The sequence below is a fragment of the Pristiophorus japonicus genome, chromosome 1 (assembly GCF_044704955.1).
Source record: "Pristiophorus japonicus isolate sPriJap1 chromosome 1, sPriJap1.hap1, whole genome shotgun sequence".
NCBI lineage: Eukaryota > Metazoa > Chordata > Chondrichthyes > Pristiophoridae > Pristiophorus > Pristiophorus japonicus.
The window spans coordinates 41,063,419-41,081,974 of NC_091977.1; the positions used below are offsets into that span (position 1 = coordinate 41,063,419).

The 18,556-nt window shown below is 46.4% G+C and overlaps 1 protein-coding gene across 6 annotated transcripts in view; it reads left to right on the top strand.

Annotated features, from left to right (window-relative positions):
- The window catches only part of LOC139262996 (teneurin-3-like), a 924,456-nt gene that overhangs the window by 495,723 nt on the left and 410,177 nt on the right, over positions 1-18,556 (top strand). The window contains exon 1 of one of the 6 annotated variants that reach the window (XM_070878481.1): positions 2,666-2,723. The exons of the other annotated variants lie outside the window; for them this stretch is intronic. The gene's annotated coding sequence lies outside the window, so the exon portion shown is untranslated. Of the gene's footprint in view, positions 1-2,665; positions 2,724-18,556 lie in introns of those variants that run through there. 6 annotated transcript variants of the gene reach the window in all.

Below are 18,556 nucleotides of genomic sequence, written 5' to 3' on the forward strand. Positions count from 1 at the left end.
TTGCGTTTACATGACTGCAAAGAGTGCCAACACCATGGAAGATCGAGATGCAATCAGAGAGCACAAGGTGCTTCCATACCCGTGGTCACGGGAAAGTGACGTACTTTGGCCACCTCCCCACAGTTACCCAGTGACACTACTTGAAGGAAAGCAGAGGAGTTATCTTCTGTGCTCTGGCCAATATTTATCCCTCACCTGAGAAACATATTATCTGGTCATGGACACATTGCTGTTTGTGGGACCTTGCTGTGTGCAAATTGGCTGCCATGATTCTGACATTACAACCCAGTGACTGTACTTCATTAGGTTTAAAATGCTTTTGGACGTCCTGAGGTTGTGAAAGGCGCCATATAAATGTAAGTCTTTCTTTAAACTGATGAAGTGCATTGCATTACTTAGCGACCAGCTCCAAGCTAAAGATGGAAGATCAGCTCACCTGACCATAGTCAGCCTGGAGATGCAAGAGGCTTCAGACCATAATAACCCATTTAAATATACAAGGCAGCATTTTGCAGGGCACCATATCTTCCTGGAAGTCGGTGCCTGTGTCAGTATTCCTCTGTTCCTCTGTTCCAGCACTTGATATGGAGTCCAGGGCTAGTTTCAGTGCAGTGGGAGTTGGGTAGCAGAAATAGACCTTATCGGGTTCCACAGTTGATCATTTTCTTCACTCATTTTCTTTTTGAAACTGCTAGCAACATGCCCGCAAAGATCCCCCCGAGGCTCTGTGGTACTCATTTCTTAGGATCAATCCAACTCCTCACCACTGCAGGAAATAGCTGCACTGGGATCAGAAATTTCAAAAAGAAATATACTGTTCAGGAAAAGGTCACCAGAAAATTGATCGTATCTCTCAGCAGCAGCGAGTCAGAATGCTAAAGGCGGCTGGCTACCTTTTGATGCCTCTCTGAATCTGGACAACCCGCGCCGGATTACAGATGAAAAGAGGAAACTGCAGAAATGCGCAGCGATTCGATCTGTTACCGGAAAAGAAGGATTGATTTTTCGGGTGTGACACTTTGGACCTACATCAAGCTTTGTGTCAGCCGTGGCTCGGTGAGTAGCACTCTGGCCTCCTGGTTTGAGGAGATTGTGGGTTCAAGTCCCACTCCAGTGACTTGGGCACAAAATGTAACCTGACACTCCAGTGCAGTGCTGAGGGAGTGCTGCGCTGTTGGAGATGCCGTCTCTCAGATGAGATGTTAAACCAAGCGCTCTCTCAGGTGGATGTAAAAGATTCCATGGCACTATTTGAAGCAGAGTCGTGGAGTTCTCCGTGGTGCCTGGATAATATTTATCCCTCAACCAGCACCTAAAAAATGACCATCTCGTTGCTGTTTGTGGGACCTGGCTGCTGTCTTTCCTATATTACAACAGTGACTACACTTCAAAAAGTAATTACTTAATTAATTGTGAAGCATTTTGTGACATCCTGAGGTTGAGAAAGGCGCTATATAAATGCAAGTCTATCTTCATTAATATGGCTGGCCTGCCATGCAGTTCCTGTATATATAATTGCTTTCTAATAACTTTTGACCTGCAGAGATTGCAGATTCAATAGTAACTTTCTAAAGGGAATTGGATAAATACTAAAAAAAGAGAAATTTGCAGGTCTATGGGGAACGAGCAGTGGAGTGGGACTAATTGGCTAGCTCTTGCTCAGAGACGATGGGCTTAATGACCTCCTTCAGTGCTGTAAGACTATGATTCATTGTCTTCAGAACAGGCAAAACAGTTGAGAGTGGGTCATTCCATGCAACTTCACTTGTGATGTTTAATGACTGGGACGAGATATTATAAGAACTAAGCAGAAGTTGGTGAAAACCAGTTTAGCGCGAATAGTGTAAATCACTCTCAGTGGTTCAGCGAGCATTAACCTAGGCGGTGCACCTGTGCTGGGTTTGTGCAGAGCATTTGCCCTGATTTTGATGGATGTGTGTTTTACACCATATTCAGAGCCACTGATTTGCCATAACTGAATGAGCCCCCCCAAATTATTATTATGTAAGAGTTGTAGCAGCGATTTGGAAGAAAGGGGTTTGAATTCAATTATTCCATCCATTTTCCCTTGAAACTGCAACTCGGTGACCTTTCCCATTCTCATCCCAAATGCCAGCCAAATGATTCATTAGGCGTTGATAGTGCAGGAATGATGTGTTAACAGTTACATCCCAGATGTCCACCGCCCCCCTCTCCCCCCGACTCGAATATATTATCACAATTCACCATCCAATGGGAGGGGGTGGGGGGCATTCTGGTGCTGTTTTAATCAGCAGTTTATTGACCTTGAGGGAGTGTTGTGCTGATGGCGGGTGGGGGCAGCAGGGAGGGGGCAAGTCTCTAACAATAACAATAACAATAACTACAATCTTTGTTTAGGGATGTACTAAAAGGCAGGCTTATTTAAACAAGACCATTTGGATTAATGATAAGGTTGAGGGCTGGAGCTGGGAAAGCATTTAAATGTTTCGTTCCTGTTGAGCGCAATCATCAGAAGTGGGACCTGACCTTGCTTTGGGTGGGAAAAGCCATTTGGTTACTTTATGACAGCGCAAAGCTCTCTTCTTTATCACAGGAGAGGGACTGTCAAACATTACTGATTGCAGTCTCCCTAGCAGCTTTCTTCCACTAACTTCTGCATAATTGCCATTAATCAAGAGCTGAGGAGAAGTCCCGACACCAGAACAGGGAGTTTTCAGGCCCCATCTGAAAATCTATTGCAGGTACTTAGCAAATGCTGCCAGTCACAAAGTGCCCTGTAATTTGTCCGTGTGTGTGTGCGGCGCAGGGATGTTGAAAGCAAACGAAGCGTTGAGCTCCTGTGGGTGTTGTGTTTGTGTGTGTGTGTGTGTTTTTCACTCTCACTTGTCTCCCATATCTCCTGCAGACAGCGGCTGGTGCTGCAGCCTGGGTTTCACGGCCATTAGCTGCCCTTGTGCTGCTTCGGCCGAGACTCCGTTTCTCTCGCAGCTGAGCTCACACAGTGTTAGAAAACTGTTTGACCGCAGCGGGGAGGAGATGGCGTCATAGCCAAGTTCAACGGGGGCCAATCATCCACTCGCCAAAGTGACCATCCTTCATGTCTGACCATCCACACTTGAGTAATGGCAGGCTATTTGACTACAAGTGGCCTCACAGCCTGACCGTAGATCCTGATGCAATCCTTACCCAATGTCCATACATGCACGCATTTTCTAGCCGGACAGCTAAGGGGGCGCGTTCATCTCGCATCAGCAGCAAGGCTCGGTATTTGGAGCTAGTGATGAAGAAAGATGGTTCTTGGGTTCTACAAGCACCACTTGTCAGGATTTTTTTGATCGTAAGATCTGATTGTCTGCTTGAAATCGATCATTGTTTTTTTTCCCTGGGTGTTTGTGGGTTTTAAACGGGGATTGCTGTACTGGTGACTGAGTCAAGTGGCTGTAACGTCATCCAACAACTTCGGCAACATTGGCAGACCAGGCCTGGCCAGCTTTCCGCTGTGGCTGAAGATTTATTTCCTTGGTGAAGCAGCTTGTGGTGAAAACATGCCCGTTGTGCACCTTCAGAAATAACAGTCAACATAAGAAATAAGAACATAAGAATTAGGAGCAGGAGTAGGCCATTCAGCCCTTCGAGCCTGCTCCGCCATTCAATGAGATCAGGCCCAGGACTGCCCTAAGTGGAGGAGGTGCATCCGAGAGGGCGCTGAGCACCTCGCGTCTCAACGCCGAGAGCATGCAGAAATCAAGCGCAGACAGCGGAAAGAGCGTGCGGCAAACCAGTCCCGCCCACCCCTTCCCTCAACGACTATCTGTCCCACCTGTGACAGAGTCTGTGGCTCTCGTATTGGACTGTTCAGCCACCAAAGAACTCCCTTCAGGACTGGAAGCAAGTCTTCCTCGATTCCGAGGGACTGCCAATGATGATGGCTGATCCTCTACCTCAACTCCACTTTTCTGCACTATCCCCATATCCCTTGTTTCCCTTAATATACAAAAATCTAGCGATCTCCGTCTTGAATATACGCAATGAATGCACCTCCATAGCCCACTGAGGTAGAGAATTCCAAAGGTTCACCAGCCTCTGAGTGAATAGGAGCAGGAGTAGGCCATTCAGTCCCACAAGTCTGCGCCGCCATTCAATAAGATCATGGCTGAACTTCAACATCACGTCGGAAGTACAAGAACGAGAAAAAAGAGGCAAGGTTTGCAGCTCTGAATCGCTAACCTGCCGTTCCAGTATATTCTGTTTTTAATTTGGTTAAACATCATGTATTTCACGCGTATTTCTGTATCGCTAGTAATTACCGTTTGCGACCGTAGCACATGGGTGTTTTAATGAATTTGGATCAGGAGTCTCTGTCTGCTGTTTTAACTGAGGCATTAACCCGTGGTGGGGTGGGTTGTTGATGGCACTGATATTGTCAACTGTTGTGTCTGTAACCACTCTAGTGATGACTCCATGAGGCAAGGTATTGTACTTGAACTGTGGTGACCTTAGTCCATTTATTATATATACATTAACGATTTGGATGAAGGAATTGAGTGTAATGTCTCCAAGTTTGCAGATGACACTAAACTGGGTGGCGGTGTGAGCTGTGAGGGGGATGCTAAGAGGCTGCAGGGTGACTTGGACAGTTTAGGTGAGTGGGCAGATGCAGTATAATGTGGATGAATGTGAGGTTATCCATTTTGGGGGCAAAAACACGAAGGCAGAATATTATCTGAATGGCGGCAGATTAGGAAAAGGGGAGGTGCTACGAGACCTGGGAGTCATGGTACATCAGTCATTGAAAATTGGCATGCAGGTACAGCAGGCGGTGAAGAAGGCAAATGGTATGTTGGCCTTCATAGCAAGAGGATTTGAGTATAGGAGCAGGAGTCTTACTGCAGTTGTACAGGGCCTTAGTGAGGCCTCACCTGGAATATTGTGTTCAGTTTTGATCTCCTAATCTGAGGAAGTACATTCTTGCTATTGAGGGAGTGCAGCAATGGTTCACCAGACTAATTCCAGGGATGGCTGGAGTGTCATATGAGGAGAGACTAGATCAACTGGACCTTTATTCACTGGCGTTTAGAAGGATGAGAGGGGATCTCATAGAAACGTATAAGATTCTGACGGGACTGGACAGGTTAGATGCGGGAAGAATGTTCCCCATGTTGAGGAAGTCCAGAACCAGGGGACATAGTCTTAGGATAAGGGGTAAGCCGTTTAGGACTGAGATGAGGAGAAGCTTCTTCACTCAGAGAGTTGTTAACCTGTGGAATTCCCTGCCACAGAGAGTTGTTGATGCTAATTCATTGGATATATTCAAGAGGGAGTTAGATCTGGCCCTTTATGGCTAAGGGGATCAAGGGGTATGGAGGGAAAGCAGGAAAGGGGGACTGAGGGAATGATCAGCCATGATCTTATTGAATGGCGGTACAGGCTCGACGGGCCGAATGGCTTACTCCTCCACCTATTTTCTATGTTTCTATTGCAGCTGCTGAATGAGGGTACAGCATGGTGAGCTCCCTTTTATATCTGGTTACCTGTCGTGTGCAGGTGACCCCTAGGTCTCCACCAGTTGCCTCCTCTGGTGGTACAAGCATAGTATATACAGTGAAGATACATCTAATAGTATTATGTAACTGTACATTGAGTGTACAGGGTATATACTTATATTATATATACACAACATTACTCTCCCCGAAGTCACTGGCCTTTGTATTGTGTTCTCTGGCCCTCGACTTGAGTGCCCAAAGCCCTTGCACCTTGTCTATGCTTTGGCTTGGCTCTCTCCCTGTTGACCCCCAAGTCCTTATTGCCACAACATTGGGAAATGGTCAGCAGTGGACAGTTTGAGGTTGCAGTGGGGGGTTGAGTGGGTTCTGGGTGTGATCCATGTGTGTCCATGGCTACATAGATCCATTTCCGCCCCCCCCCCTCCATACATAGATCATGTGTGTGGCTCAACACCTGCATATGCATACATGTACAGAAGGAAAGAACAAAAAAGAAACATAGGATTAATTACATCACTGTTTGGGTTCTGCAGTAGTGGAACACGTACATTTTACAGGTAAGGTATATACGTGGTACCACAGTCTTGCCCCTGGATTGTGTAGGTGAGGATGCTAGTTCCAGAGTGACCGGACTGTGTCCAGGTTGTCTGATGGCGGCACTGCGCCCCCTGCCAGCTGGGTGGGCTCGGATTGCTCACCTGGCTGAGTCTCGGCCTTTGCTGTTGCGTAGTGGTGGGCAAAGCTACAGGAGTATGTGGCCTCCCTGTCCTCCTTTCATGGCTGCAGTGTCTCCCTGCTGCCCTTCAGCGGTAGTGGAAGCCTGGTCATCCTAGGTCCCGTTGGGAGGGCTGGAGGGTGCTCGCCTCTTGCTCCCAGTACTGGCATGGTGGCCAGAGAGGTAGAGCCGATCTGGGGCAGGGTACCAGTAGTGGTGCCTTTGCCGTCCGCTGATTACTGGCCCTGCAGCTGGTATGCTCTCTCTGTGTGTGGCCACGCTCCCTGGGGCATCACATTGGTCCCGGAGGCACAGCCTATGTGATCGGGTAGCCCGCTGGACCTGGGTGCTTCCGACGGGAGGTTGCCCTTGGTTTTGTCGGCGTACATGTAGAACCCGGCATCGCACATCATTTCTCATTTACTGTTATAATACATTAGCTCTGACTGCAATTGCCCGACTCAACACGTTTAGTTACATTTACACACTTACATGCATTTGTCAATTACATCTTTTACATGTGTATTACCGGCATCGCAGTACAAAGAGTGGAACTGTCCCTTTAATTATGATGGGTTGCTGGTTTCCTTTAAGAGGGCCTTGCAATCTTTACCCCAATCCGGTTCGCTGCTCGGCATCACGTGTTGCTCCCTCAACACTGCCCCTCATGGTCTGGCCATCGCCATCTTTACTTCAGCGCTTCACCTCGTAGTGCGGGCCCATCTCCTTTCTCTCCATGAGGTAGGCTGCGGTGATCCTTTTCTCTCCAGGTTCTGCCACGGAAGCAGGGAAGTTACCTCTGCACCGATTTTCTTCCTCCGGAGTCCTGCCACTGGCGCCTGGATGGTGAGGTTGGGTCATTTGGGCTGGATCGTCTCGCTGTTGGGTTGAGCGGTCTGGGTCGTCTCCACGCAGTCGAGTTGAGCGGCTGATTTCTCAGGTGTTGTGCTGGATCCAAATTTGGGACCGCATAGGACGTCGATCACCGGAGGCTGGAGGTTTTCCCAGCTCCAACGGATTTGTTTCATCCATCTTCTTCCTAGCAGCGTTGGGCCATCAACTGCAATGATCCACAAAGGTAACTTGTGCATCGCGCCGCCATGGGACACCTGGACATCCACGCTGCCAACGACTGGGATGGTGGTGTTTGTGTAGGTGAGCAGCTTCACTTGAATCGGGATCATTGTAGGTCATTCGATTGGGTTGTCCCAGAGTTTCTCAAAGGCCACTTGATTCATCAGTGACTGGCTCGCCCCTGTGTCCACCTCCATCGTGACTGGGACATCGTTGATTTCGACTTCCATTTTCAACGGAGAACTCTCGGTGGAGCAGGTAAACACACCGTACACCTCAGCGTGGGGCTGAGCTGCCTCATGGACTCTCTCTTCATCGTCACTGGAGTCTGGATGATCGGCCAACTCTTCATCGACTCAGTGAGTAAAATTTCTCTTGCACGTTCGCTGGAGGCGGCCCTTCGTGTTACAGCCTTTGCATGTATAGTCTTTGTAGCGGCACTGGTGGGCTCTGTGATTTCATCCACAGCGCCAGCATGGGGTTGGCCGATTGGCCCCATGTAGAGGACTCAGGGTTGCGGGACTCTGGGTTCTGTTCTCTCTAACCTGAGAGAGACTGCTTGCAGCAGCCTTGCCTCTCAAAGGTGCCAGTCAGTTCACAGTATTTGCCGGCTTAGAGTCCTGGGGGTGAGTCATCCGCTTGGAATCGCAGGCCAAGGCCATGAATTCCTGGCTCACGTGAATTGCCTTTTGCTGGGTGGCCATGGTGTCCGCAGAAAGCAGCCTGTGGAGAAGGCCCTCGTGGCTGATTGCAATAAAGAAGGTGTCCCGCAGTGCTTCGGTGAGGTGGTGCAGCCAATCGTCTGAGGTCTGCAGCATATTTTGCGATTTCTTGGCCTTCGGGCCACCGGTGGGTGTCGAACCAGTGTCTGGCTGTGAGGATGTTAGGTTTGAGCTGTTCCTGTATCATCGTTACGAGCTCCCCACATGTTTGGTGGTTGTTTTCTCTGGGGCTAGCAAATCCCTGATGAGGCCATAGACGGTGGGCCCACAACTTCTGAGCAGGATAGCTCTGCGCTTATCAGCCAGCGAGGTCAGTGTGTCTCCCGCCAAGTCGTTGGCAATGAAACTGTGTTTGAGCCTTTCCACAAAAGCCTCCCAATCTTCCCATCGGTAAATTGTTGAAAGGTGCCAAGGTTAGCCATTTTTCACATGGAAATTTGTAATCTCGTCGCCAGTTGTTGTGTCTGTAAGCACTCTAGTAATGACTCCATGAGGCAAGGTATTGTACTTGAACTGTGGTGACTGTAGTCCATTTAGTACAGCATAGTGAGCTCCCTTTTATACCTGGTTACCTGTCGTGTACAGGTGACCCCTCGGTCTCCAGCAGTTGCACCCTCTGGTGATAGAAGCATAGTGTATACAGTGTGAAGATACATCCAGTAGTCTTATGTAACTGTACATTGAGTGTACAGGGTATATACTTATTATAATGCAAAAGGACTAATTAGCAATCTTGTTGTGCGAGGCCCCTTGGGAAAGAGTGACCATAATATGGTAAAAATTTTTATTAAGATGGAAAGTGACACAGTTAATTCAGAGACTTGGGTCCTGAACTTAGGGAAAGTTAACTTCGATGGTATGAGACGTGAATTGGCTAGAATGGACTGCCGAGTGATACTTGAAAGGGTTGACGGTGGAAAGGCAATGGCAACCATTTAAGGATCACATGGATGAACTTCAACAATTGTACATTCCGGTCTGGAGTAAAAATAAAACTAGGCAGGTGGCTCAACCGTGGCTAACAAGGGAAATTAAGGATCATGTTAAATCCAAGGAAGAGGGATATAAATTGGCCAGAAAAAGCAGCAAACCTGACGACTGGGAGAAATTTAGAATTCAGCAGAGGAGGACAAAGGGTTTAATTAGGAGGGGGAAAATAAAGTATGAGAGGAAGCTTGCTGGGAACATAAAAACTGACTGCAAAAACTTCTATAGATATATGAAGAGAAAAAGATTTGTGAAGACAAACATAGATCCCTTGCAGTCAGAATCAGATGAATTTATAATGGAGAACAAAGAAATGGCAGACCAATTGAACAAATTCCTTCACGAAGGAAGATACAAATAACCTTCCGGAAATATTAGGGGATAGAGGGTCCAGGGAGAAGGAGGAACCGAAGGAAATCCTTATTAGTCAGGAAATTGTGTTAGGGAAATTGATGGGATTGAAGGCCGATAAATCCCCAGGGCCTGATAGTCTGAATCCCTGAGTACTTAAGGAAGTGGCCCTAGAAATGGTGGATGCATTGGTAATCATTTTCCAACAGTCTATCGACTCTGGATCAGTTCCTATGGACTGGAGGGTAGCTAATGTAACACCACTTTTCAAAAAAGGAGAGAGAGGGAAAACATGGCATTATAGACCGGTTAGCCTGACATCAGTGGTGGAGAAAATGTTGGAATCAATTATTAAAGATGAAATAACAGTGCATTTGGAAAGCAGTGACAGGATTGGTCCAAGTCAGCATGGATTTATGAAAGGGAAATCATGCTTGACAAATCTTCGAATTTTTTGAGGATATAACGAATAGAATGGACAGGGGAGAACCAGTAGATGTGTGTATTTGGACTTTCAAAAGGCTTTTGACAAGGTCCCACACAAGAGATTGGTGTGCAAAATTAAAGCACATGGAATTGGGGGTAATGTATTGAAGTGGATAGAGAACTGGTTGGCAGACAGGAAGCAGAGAGTCGGGATAAACGGGTCCTTTTTCAGAATGACAGGCAGTGACTAGTGGGGTGCCGCAGGGCTCAGTGCTGGGAGCCCAGCTCTTTACAATTTACATCAATAATTTAGATGAGGAATTGAATGTAATATTTCCAAGTTTGCAGATGACAATAAGCTGGGTGGTGGTGTGAGCTGCAAGGAGGATGCTAAGAGGCTGCAGGGTGACTTGGACAGGTTAGGTGAGTGGGCAAATGCATGGCAGATGCAGTATAATGTAGATAAATGTGAGGTTATCCATTTTGGTGGCAAAAACAAGGCAGAATATTATCTGAATGGCGGCAGACTAGGAAAAGGGGAGCTGCAATGAGGTGTCATGGTACATCAGTCGTTGAAATTTGGCATGCAGGTACAGCAGGCGGTGAAGAAAACAAATGACATGTTGGCCTTCATAGCTAGGGGATTTGAGTAAAGGAGCAGGGAGGTCTTACTGCAGTTGTACAGGGCCTTGGTGAGGTCTCACCTGGAATATTGTGTTCAGTTTTGGTCTCCTAATCTGAGGAAGGACGTTCTTGCTTCTTGCAGCGAAGGTTCACCAGACTGATTCCCGGGATGGCAGGACTGACATATGAGGAGAGACTGGATCGACTGGGCCTGTATTCACTGGAGTTTAGAAGACATATAAAATACTGACGGGACATAGAAACATATAAAATACTGACGGGACTGGACAGGCTAGATGCAGGAGGAATGTTCCCGATGTTTGGGAAGTCCAGAACCAGGAGAAACAGTCTAAGGATGAGAGGTAAGCCATTTAGGACCGAGTTGAGGAGAAACGTTTTCACCCAGAGAGTTGTGAACCTGTGGAATTCTCTGCCGCAGAGAGCTGTTGATGCCAGTCCGTTGGATATATTCAAGAGCGAGTTAGATATGGCCCTTACGACTAAAGGGATCAAGGAGTATGGAGAGAAAGCAGGAAAGGGGTACTGAGGTGATGATCAGCCATGATCTTATTGAATGGTGGTGCAGGCTCGAAGGGCCGAATGGCCTACTCCTGCACTTATTTTCTATGTTTGTATATTATACATACACAACAGTCAACAATCATTTCTAGGCTGGTATCTTTTCCGAAATTGCAGACACACAATCTTCAGTTGTGTCACTGCTTTTTTCTCAAGGCAGAACATTCTGATGGCGTTGCCCATTTCAAGTCTCTTGAGCCACTTGCAACACGTCGACAGGATCTACTCCCCCACTGCTTCAGTTGGTAAATGCATCTCAGCTGGTAGGAGACGGGGCTGCACAGCTGGATTGTCCTTAGCCCACTGCAAGTTCCAAGATGCTGACGGTCCTTGAGGAGTACCCATCTGCTTCTCTGCACAAGTTTAATTTCTCATGCTCTTCATGACTATGCTCATAGTACCAGTTAGTCTTCCCTTAGCCGGTCCCGTCTCAGATAGCTATTGCTCTTTTTTTGAGGTAATTTTAAAATAATAAACAATTCTTACAAATACATATGTAAACGAATACAGAGAGAATCTGCCTGAATGTAGAGGGCCATGTAACCTGAGGAGTTTCATTAACTTATTATGCAAGTGTTAATGATGGCCTCACCCATCCCTTTCTCTCCTTCAGCCTCTTAACCCATCACCCCTGAGATGACTGCGCTCCTTAAATTCTGCCCTCTTGAGCATCCCTGATTTTAATTGCTCAACCATTGGTGGCCGTGCCTTCTGTTGCCTTGGCCCTAAGCTCTGGAATTTCCTGCCGAAACCTCTCCACCTCTCTTTTCTCCTTTTAAGACGCTCCTTAAAACCTACCTCTCTGTCCAAGCTTTTGTTCACCTGCCGTAATTTTTTCTTGTGTGGCTCGGTATCAATTTTTTTTGTTGTTGTCTTATAACATTGTTGTGAAACGCCTTGGGATGTTTTACTCTGCTGCCACTCTACTCGTAATGATTGCGTCCCTTGCATTCGCGTTGTGATATTAATGTTACTTTAACGTGTGCCTGTAAAAATGTGGCTGAACTAGCTCTTCAATAAGTCGAGTTCTCTTTCTCGTCAGCAGCATTTTAAGCAAGTTCTCTCCTGTGCTGCGGGCTGCCCCTTCGCAATTGCTGATCCACTTTGCACACCTGTCACATTGAGCCTCAAATCTTCTCGGCTCCATGTTGGTAGGAGTGCGCTTCAAGGCAGTGACTCACTGAGCCGTTCAGATACATACTTGTCAACTGACATGATTTAATTTCCCCTGACAGTCTTGATTTTTTTATTCTTGTCATGAGTCCCGATTTCACTCTGACGAGTCCCGATAGGCTGCAACAATTCACTGCTGAGCCAATGGGCCTTGGTCATTCTCCCCCCTCCACCGCACCCGCCCCCCCCCCCCGGAGGAATCTTTCCTTGGCATCATGTCACACCCTCCGTAACCCCCTGACCTTGCCGATCATAATCCTGCTCCATTCCATTCCATTCATTTCTTGCCCAGACTCCCATCATAAATCAACCTGGTCTGATCTCCTGCCCCGCCCCCCCCCAATACCTGCCCGTCCAAATACATTATTGGCAGGTCTGCAGATGGTATCAGAAGCAGCAAGAAGAAAAGAAAGTACTTGCATTTATAAAGGGCCTTTCATGGCCTCAGGTTGTCCAAAAGCGCTTTACAGCCAATAAAGTACTTTTGAAGTGTAGTCACTTGTAATGTAGGAAATGCAGTAGCCAATTTGTGCACAGCAAGATCCCACAAACAGCAATGTAATAATGACTAGATAATCTGTTTTCATGTTGTTGGTTGAGGGATAAATATTGACGAGGACCCCGAGGAGAACTCCCCTGCCCTTCTTCAAAATAGCCGAACTACATGCCATCATCAACACCTTCACCGAGGTGTAGGAGAGCATGGGCCTTGCGCTAAACATCTGTAAAACAAAGATCCTCCACTAACCTGACCCCACCACACAGTACTGCCCCCCGGTTATTAAAATCCATGACGAGGCCTTGGACAACGTGGACCATTTTCCATACCTCGAGAGCCTACAATCAGCAAGGGCAGCCATCAACGATGAGGTCCAACGCCACCTTCAGTGTGCCAGTGCAGCCTTCAGTCACCTGAGGAAGAGGGTGTTTGAAAACCAGGACCTCAAACCGGGCACCAAACTCATGGTCTACAGAGTAGTAGTGATACCCGCCCTCCTATATGGCTCAGAGACTTGGACCATGTACAGCAGGCACTTCAAAACACTGGCAAAGTACCACCAAAGTTGCCTCAAGTTCCTGCAAATCCATTGGCAGGATAGGCGCACCAACATCAGTATTTTCGCTCAGCCCAACATCCCTAGCATCGAAGCACTGACCACGCTCGATCAGCTCTGCTATATTGTCCGCATGCCTGACACGAGACTCCCAAAGCAAGCTCTCTACTCAGAGCTCCAACATGGCAAGCGAGCCCCAGGTGGGCAGAGGAAACGCTTCAAGGACACCCTCAAAGCATCCTTGAAAAATTGCAACATCCCCATCGACACCTGGGAATCCCTGGCCCAAGACCGTCCAAAGTGGAGGACAAGCATCTGGGAAACCTCTCTAGTCTCTTCGCCAAGAGCAAGCTGAAGCCAAGCGTCGACAGTGGAAGGAGCGCACGGCAACCCAGGCACCTCAACCTCCCGTTCCTCCAACCGCCGTCTGCCCACCTGTGACAGAGCCTGTAGGTCCCGCATTGGACTCTTCAGTCACCTGAGGACTTGTCTTTAGTGTCGAAGTACGTCATCCTCGACTTCGAGAGACTGCCGAAGAAGAAGAAGCCATGGAATCTTTTGTATCCACCTGAGAGGGCAGACAAGGTCTCATCCAAAAGATGGCATCTCTGTCAGTACTGCACTAAGGGAAGAGTCAGCCTAAATTTTGTGCTTTGGACTCTGGAGTGGGACTTGAACTCGCAATCTTTTGACTCAGAGACTCTGAGTCACAGCTGACACCAGGTAAAGTCTTTGTCGTCAGAATCACAAAGCCACCTCATAGATCGTTCCTAAATGTCTTGCTCATTATGTTACATTCATAACTATAAGAACTGGCTCTGACTGTGGAGAACCGGCTTGGAGGAGTCAGTGAGTCTGACTAAAAGGGAGCTAGATTAACCTCAATGGCTTCGGCCACTTAAATTCACCTCTGGCACAGTGTTGAGCTCAATAACTTCCAAGAATGTTCTCCGAGTGATACCACCACCAATCACCGTTGGAACAAAAATGATTTTGAACGCAAAAAAAAAAATCAGAAATAAAACCCGAAAAAAAGGCAGGATGCGAAAGCGTTACGTGGGCCTCATAATCGATATGTCTGTCTGTAACGGCGCTGCCAGCCTTTGTTTACTCTGACTTTTATAAATTGACAGAAAAGGCAGCATGAGTTTGTTAAAACAACCCTGTGTGCAAGCTTGAGTGTTGCGGTGTTTGTGACTGGAATTGCTGTTGTTAAGTGTTAGCCGGTGCGGTCTGTGCTCTTGTCGGTGCTGCCGAAAGGGATCCTGTTTCTCTAAGTGCTGTGTGTGTAAGACTTTGGGCACTGCTCCAAAACATTCTCTTGGGGGACAAGATCTGCCCAGCCTGAGAATCACTCTTGCTTGGCGTCAGTCAGTGCCCTTTTTATTGTATCCATCTTCAGTTAATGATCTGCAGAGTTAGAGTACAAGATTTTTAAAATAAACATTTCATTATAAATGAAATGGAATTGTTGTAGCTGCTTATTAAGAGCTGGGTTTTATATTAGTGCACATGACATCCAGAAGATCTTTTTCTTATTTGCTCTCTTTCTCTCCCCCTCCCCCCCCCCCCCCCCCCCCCAGCACCAGCACCCAAAATGTTCTCCCCTTGTTCTCAAAGACGATAGCCCAGGATTTCTGATCATCATTCCAATGGTAACTCATTCACTTTAATGGCTTACTGTCAGGGTTACATCTGGAAAACCTAGGCCACTGACTCTCGCTGGGCTTACAATTCCACAGATGCTTGCGGCCTTCCCATTCCTTGCTCAAGTAGTCATTCGTCATGTGTGATCTTTTGACAAGAAGGTTAGCCAACTTGGGAGAACTGTGGCTCAGGCATATCCTGTCTTCACATATGCGCACATATACACACACATCCTTCCCGACAAGTTATTGATAACCCATTAGAAGGGGCGGGGGGAGGGGGGATGTAAATCATTACTTATTTTTCACATCCTGAGCCCAGGGTTGTCGAAGCAAGTTGTCGACCGCTTCTGCCGCCTGGGTCAGATCAGCTAACTCAAGGCAGCCAGTGGATCAAATGTCGGGCCTTCCTGGTATCACTCAGATTTAATAGAGGTTTTTAAAATGATGAATGGTTTTGATAGAGTGAGTGGGGGAACTATTTCCTCTGGTTGTCATCAATTTAAAAATACCACTATGAGAGTGAGGAAAGAAGTTGGGAGAAATGTCTGTTGGGTGCGTGAAATGCTTTTCTTGCAAGGAGTGATGGAGGCAGAGACCATTGCCTCTTTTAAAGGGACAATTGGTTACCCTTTTGAAGCAGAGGATGACTCAAGCCTATGGGGAGAAAGCAAAGCCGTGGGATGAGTTTTTGAATGCTCTAGCAAAGAGCTGGCACAGGAAAATGATCTCCTTTGCGATAAACCTCTGGTTCTCTCCCACATCATTTTGCCAAGCCTCTGTGAGAAGGAGACTTTAGCATTGCTCAATAAAGGGATTGAATGAGGTTTAAATAAATATTAAAACAAATGGTCTAATTCGTGAATAATCTAAAAATCCATTGATGTGAAATATGAATGTCCTTGATATTTTAAAATCTCAGCCTTTAACTGCTACAGAAACTAGCTTCAATTTGAACGGTTAATTTGGAAGAACAGTTGGAGGAATCACATTTGAGTATTTCTGAATTCATCTAATTTTGGAAAAAAAAAGGTTTGAGGCACTGTATGGCATTGATTTTTTTTTTGCAATTAAAGAATGGTATAAAATTAGTGTGTGACATTATAGCTCTGCAGGATATTTTACTCGATTGAAGGATCACACTCGACCCATTTGTTCACCAGCTTCATATCCCCTGGCGTGTAAAGTACAGTACAGAATGGCCCCATTGGCACTGTCCTGGCCAGTATACTGCCATAACTTCGGGCTAGCCTGATGTGTTCTGTTGTTTGTGTGCTTCTATTGATGTAGTGCGTTGTTGCCCATGTGGAGCAGTAGCACACGTTTGATTACAGATAAAGTGTCTGCCAAAATATCTCTCTTACAGCCCTCTTTCGACTGGATACAGTCCCCACCAGCACCTCAGCACCAGAGACATAATCAGCGGTGTAAAATTATCCGAGTCAGGTCAATGTTTGTCTTGTTTGTGTTATGACTGAGTTGCTACATTGATGCTTCAGTGCCCTGTGGTAGGAACAGTTGCCAAGTGGCTGTTGTTAGCTGGAGTTTATAGAAATTCTGACCCACAATGAATAGTTCTTGGCAAACAAACTTCTTGTCCCTTTGACTGAAAATTTACTGCAGTTCTCAAATGGTCAATCATCGAACTTTCAGCAGAGAAGGAGGTCATTCAGGCCATCTTGCTTGTTCTGGTGCTTGCTCCATAGCAGAGCAATCTATTCTAATCCCATTTCCCTGATCATTCCTCAAACCCTTTTAAGATTTTTCTTCTTTAAATGCTCTAATTCTCTCTCGGGCATCCTGAAGGACTCCGTTTCAACAGCCACTCATGCAAACACTCCATATTCTAATAGCTCTCTGCACAACGGTATTTCTTCTAGCCTGCCCCTTGATTTGATGCCCTCAAAACCCATCGAAGCACATTGCACTCTTTTCACTTCTGCGATATTTTTTCACTTCCTCGCCTCAAGTTCTAACTTCACGTTTACCAGCAGGATATGACGACCACTTTCGACATCTGCCACAGGGAGACAAATGCCAAAAATGCTGCTCTTTAGTGCCTCCCAGAGATGTCAACCAGAGTACGTCCCAAAGTTTGTGCTCTCTGTCCTCGACTTACATCCTCAGTCCCGCAGTCCCCCAAAAGCAATGCACTGAAACAGCCCAGCTCATCCCAGTGGGAAAACTGAGTGAAAATAATAATAGCTAAAAAAACTAATAGGAACACAAAAAGAGCATTCGGACTAATGAGCCCAATTCGTTTTGACAATTTAGCAACCTTTTCACCAAATCTCTCTCTCTCTCCAGAAACATCTAATTACTTCATGCACCCATTTATGCTGCCCATTTCAATGGGCTTCCTTGGTAACTTATTCCTGGAGAATGAGGGGCCTCATTGAGAGTTCAGAACTCTCAACATGCTATCCCACTTCCCTGTATCTCTAAGTCTTTCTCAGCAGAAACCTTTATACTTTTAAAACGTAACAAAGTGCCTCCTGGATTGCATTTATCTGTTGAGTAAGATTATCGTCCTACCCCATTCCAAAATCAACAGCTGCTAAAATATAAAATGAAAACAGAAAACGGCAGGCAATCTCTGGGTCAGGCAGCAGCTGTGAAGAGAGAAACTGTTAACGTATCAGGTCGATGACCCTTCGTCAGAACTGGGTCATCTGACAAAGGGTCATCGATCTGTTTCTCTCTCCACAGAAGCTGTCTGACCCGCTGAGATTTCCAGCATTTCCTTTTTTCATTTCAGATTCCAGCATCTGCAGTATTTTGCTTTTGTATTAGCTCCTAAAATATGTCAGGAAGAAAGCACCTTTCATAACATCAGGACCTCTCAAAGCACTTCACAGCCAATAAAGTACGTTTGAAGCGTTGTAACATGGGTAGCTGTAGCGACCAATTTGTGCACAGCCAGCACCCACAAATAGCAATGAGATAAATGACCAGACAATCTGTTTTACTGTGATTGGTTGAGAGATAACTGTTGGCTTCATCGCTGGGGGAACAGCCCTGCTCTTCTTCAAATAATGCCATGGGCTCGTTTACATCCCCGTGAGAGGGCAGAAAGGCCTCAGTTCTACATCCCATCCAAAAGACGGGACCTGCAACCCACAGCCTTGTGACTCAGCGGCGAGAGTGCCACCTACCACTGAGCCATGGCGGACATTGTATCCTCAACCTGTTACTAATAGGAATTTTAAAAATTCTCAAGTATTAATGCCTTATTAAAATTAGAAATGTTATAGATTTAACATCTTGAACTGGTGGAATCAAACTGATAGACCACGTAAACAATCAAGAGTTTCCTGATGTAAATGCGTTTTTGATGGTACGATGTTTGAACTTGTTATGGAACACTGGAATGTAAAAACACAGATTGGACAAAAGCCCCCGGTTAATCTGCCAAGGCTGTACAAGCAGGTCAGCAGTCGAGAGATGTCAGAAGCTTGGACATATGGCAGATGAAATTCAACACAGAATAGTGTGAGGTGATATGTTTTGGTAGGAAGAATGAGGCGAGACAATACATGCTAAATGGCCTGACTTTAAAGGGGATGTAAGAAGAGAGAGACCTGAGGGTTTTTGTACAAATCTTTCAAGGTGGTCGGATAGGTTAACAAAGCAATTAATAAAGCAGATGGGATCCTGGACTTTATAAATAGAGGCATAGAGTACAAAAGCCAGGAAGTTATACTAAAGCTATAAGAAA